The sequence below is a fragment of the Chrysochloris asiatica genome, unplaced genomic scaffold, assembly GCF_000296735.1.
Source record: "Chrysochloris asiatica unplaced genomic scaffold, ChrAsi1.0 scaffold00035, whole genome shotgun sequence".
In the NCBI taxonomy this organism is placed as follows: Eukaryota; Metazoa; Chordata; class Mammalia; order Afrosoricida; family Chrysochloridae; genus Chrysochloris; species Chrysochloris asiatica.
Genome location: NW_006408553.1, coordinates 561,099 through 564,515, shown reverse-complemented (window position 1 = coordinate 564,515; position 3,417 = coordinate 561,099). Strand labels below are relative to the sequence as shown.

At 43.1% G+C, this 3,417-nt stretch overlaps 1 pseudogene; it reads left to right on the top strand.

Annotated features, from left to right (window-relative positions):
• The first annotated feature begins 2,205 nt into the window (after positions 1 to 2,205).
• Positions 2,206 to 2,839, top strand: LOC102824053 (annotated as a pseudogene).
• The last annotated feature ends 578 nt before the right edge of the window (positions 2,840 to 3,417 follow it).

The following is a 3,417-nucleotide window of genomic DNA, read 5'->3' as shown; positions in this document are numbered from 1 at the left end:
CCACTGACCTTGTGGTTCTAACTGACCTTGCAGTCCAACATATTAGTCCACAGCTACAATAATTGGGCATAGAAGCACTGAATGAAACCACAGGCAGGATCCTGAGAGGTCATATAAAGCAACACCCCTCTTCTTACAGTAGAAAGTTCTACTAAGATTTAGTCAAGACAGTAAGCACAATGCAGCACCTGCCAAGTAGAAGGCAGGTGACAGCGATGAATATAACCTAAATTCCTTCCTTGATGGGCCTGTTGGAAGAGAGATCTGAGCATGACAATAATGATAGAAAATATTCCAGGATCCATGAGAGCCCACAGAAGAGAATGGTCAGCTGAGGTCAGGAGCCAGGGAGGATATGACTGATCAGGAGACAGCTACTAAGTAAAATCTTTCAGCCCCATCCTGGGCTATGTTAAAAGTCCTTGTTTAAAGCATTTGTTGTTGTTGTGTGCCGTGGAGTCAACTTTGATTCATAGTGACCTTGTATAGGGTTCTGAAAGCATCTGGTAGGTTTAGATTGCCAACCTTATAGTTACCAGTCCAGTGCTTATCCTATAGTACCTGCATAGCACTTTATACACTGGTAGTTATGAGTTGGATTGCTAACTGCAAAGTCAGTAGTTTGAATCTACCAGTCACTACATGGGAGAAAGATGAGACTTTCTGCTCTAGAAAAGATTTATAGCCTTGAAAACTCTATACAGTGTTGCCATAAGTCAGAAACAACTCCATGGCGTACAGTCACCAACAACAACCAAGCTCCATTTGCTATAACTGTAGCAAGGTGGACTGAATTTCTCCTGTGATTTAGCTAAATCACTTAGCCTCTCTGAAGCTCAGTTTACTTTTCTGTCATATGAAGATGCTAAAGATATATCTACTATCTCTTGCAGGGGTTGTGAGGATCAAAGGTTACAAAACATTAGATTTGAAGATTGTAGATATGCACATATGTATGTGCTTGTACAGCATATCTGCCCACTGATCCCTGAAACGTTAACAGAAAAACAAGGTAATACATTCCACAAGTAAGAGGAGATTTAATTGACAAATATTCCTGGGATATGCAATTATTGTTGTTAGTGTCGTCGAGTCGATTCTGACCAATAGCAACCCTGTATAGGGTTTCTGAGAAGAGCTTGAACCATTGACCTTGCGGTTCAAATAATCAAGGTGCTTAAACTCATGCTCATGTGTAAATGACAAATTTCAGATACTTTCCTGGCAGTACAGTGCTGGGAGAAACAGCTGAGTGCCTACAAGAGGGAGAGGAGAGGAAGAGAGAGAAAGAATAAAATGGCAGGTGTGGGATGGGCAGCTGAAGACAATCCAGCACTTAGAACCTTGTTTTCTTCTTGCCTGATTGGTTCTCAGATTTTTCAAACCACATTAGCCAAGCACAATGTATTGGGAAGGCTGGGGAATGAGGTGCTATAAAGCCTTATTTGCCTACCGTGGGCACAACAAACTGTAAAGGAAAAGTAGCCTCAGTAGTTCTTTTCTATATTGGCCATAATGGCTGCTGCCATGTGCTTTATTAAAACAAACAGATCTGTCACAGTAGCCATGGCTGGCTGGCCTGGGGATAGTGTACAAATGGAAAATAGCTACGCAAAGGTAAAGTCTCCCAGGTTCCTTTTGTCTGACCCAGAAGAACTAGACCAGTGAATTACTCATTCCAAGCAACTCTCATCAACAACATGACTACATACATGGACCTCATCACATGGAATACACAGGAATCAAATTAGCTACCCATGTGGGAAGAGGCAATGGAAAAGAACAATATCATCAGCCAAACAAGGCAATAGGCCAAATATGAACAGACCCCATCAGTTGTTATATGCGAAGTCAGAATGAAGTGGAAGAAAATTAAAACAAGTCCATGAGACCCAAAATAAGATTTTGAATATATCTCACCTGAATTTAGAAATGATCTCAAGAATAGTTTTGATGCATTAGACACTAATGATTGAAGACTGAAAACCAGAGGAGTTGTGGGATAACATCAAAAATAACATACATGAGGAAAGCAAAAACTCATGTAAAAGACAAGAAAGGTGTGTGTGGGTAGGGAAGAGCTGAGCCTGTTCAAGTCCTGTTCCCTCAGTAACAGAGCTGCCTTGGAGACTCCCTCCTCACTAAGCACCTCTTCGTATAGCACTGGTCACCCCCTCCATTCTCACTGGTATCACAGAAGCAGGATGGGCCATGGAGGGTCAGGGAGGTACAGCACAACCCAATGGACCAGAATCTGGGAACAAGATAAGACAGTTTATACTGATCCTGCTGAGGGAGTCTGTGGTGGGTAAATCCAGCCTTGTTCTTTGCTTCATCAAGGAGCAATTCCATGAGTACCAGTAGAGTACAACTGGAGTGACCTTCCTCATACAAACTGTCTGCTTGGACAACCCAATAGTCAAGCTTGAGTTCTGGAACATGGCTGGACAGGAGAGGTATCAGGGGGCCCAAGTCAACATCCTGGTGTACGGCATGAACAATACCAATACATTTGTATGGGCAAAGAACTGGGTGAAGGAATAGCAGAGGCAGACCAGCCCCAAAATCATCATCACACTCAAGCAGGCAACAAGACAGATCTGGCCAGTAAGAGAGTTGTGGAATTTCAGGAAGCACAAGCCTATGCAGATGCCCATAGTTTGCTGTTCATAGAGACATCAGCAAAGACTGTAGTGGCTGTGATGAAATTTTCATGGCAAAAGCTAAGAAGTTCTCCTAAAACAAGCTCCAGAATACTGCTGGTACTCTGTGTCAGAACCAAGGTGTGGACCTCCAGGAAAACAATCCAGCCAGCCAGAGCCAACGCAACAGCAACTGAGTTCCCCGTGCCTGTCCACTGACCCCACCTCCTCAGCCTGAGCGATCCAACTGGAATCCACTCTAACTAATTTTACTTAATGACTGGGACACTACTGGAGATACAGAGGTGGGTTCCCCCATGATTTCTCCATGCAATTTTGATCATAGACCTGAATGAGTTATTCTACCTGCATCTCTCTATACAAACACTAATTCAATTTTAAGTCTTAAAGTCACTTTTTAAATATTTATGATCTTCTGCTTTTCCTACTTTCTTCCCTTCCTACTGCTCCCCCATTTTTCTTTTGCTGGTAGGAGCCACATGCTCCTATGCTCCCCAGTCTTGTATATAGGGGAAAGGGGCTGGAGCAGTTACCTGTCTTCTTAGTGAATAGCAGACTCTGCAAGAGCATCTTTATCCTTACATTGTTTGGAGTGGGCTTCATGTGGAGTGGCAGGGAAGGTCCTGGAGGTTAGGGACCTGTAGTAAGCCCTTCCCTCAGATGGCTGTGCTCCATGAGAAAGCAACAACAACATTATTAGAATTATTTACTATACTCAATAGGAAATAGAATAGCCATGAACTCATTGCCCACC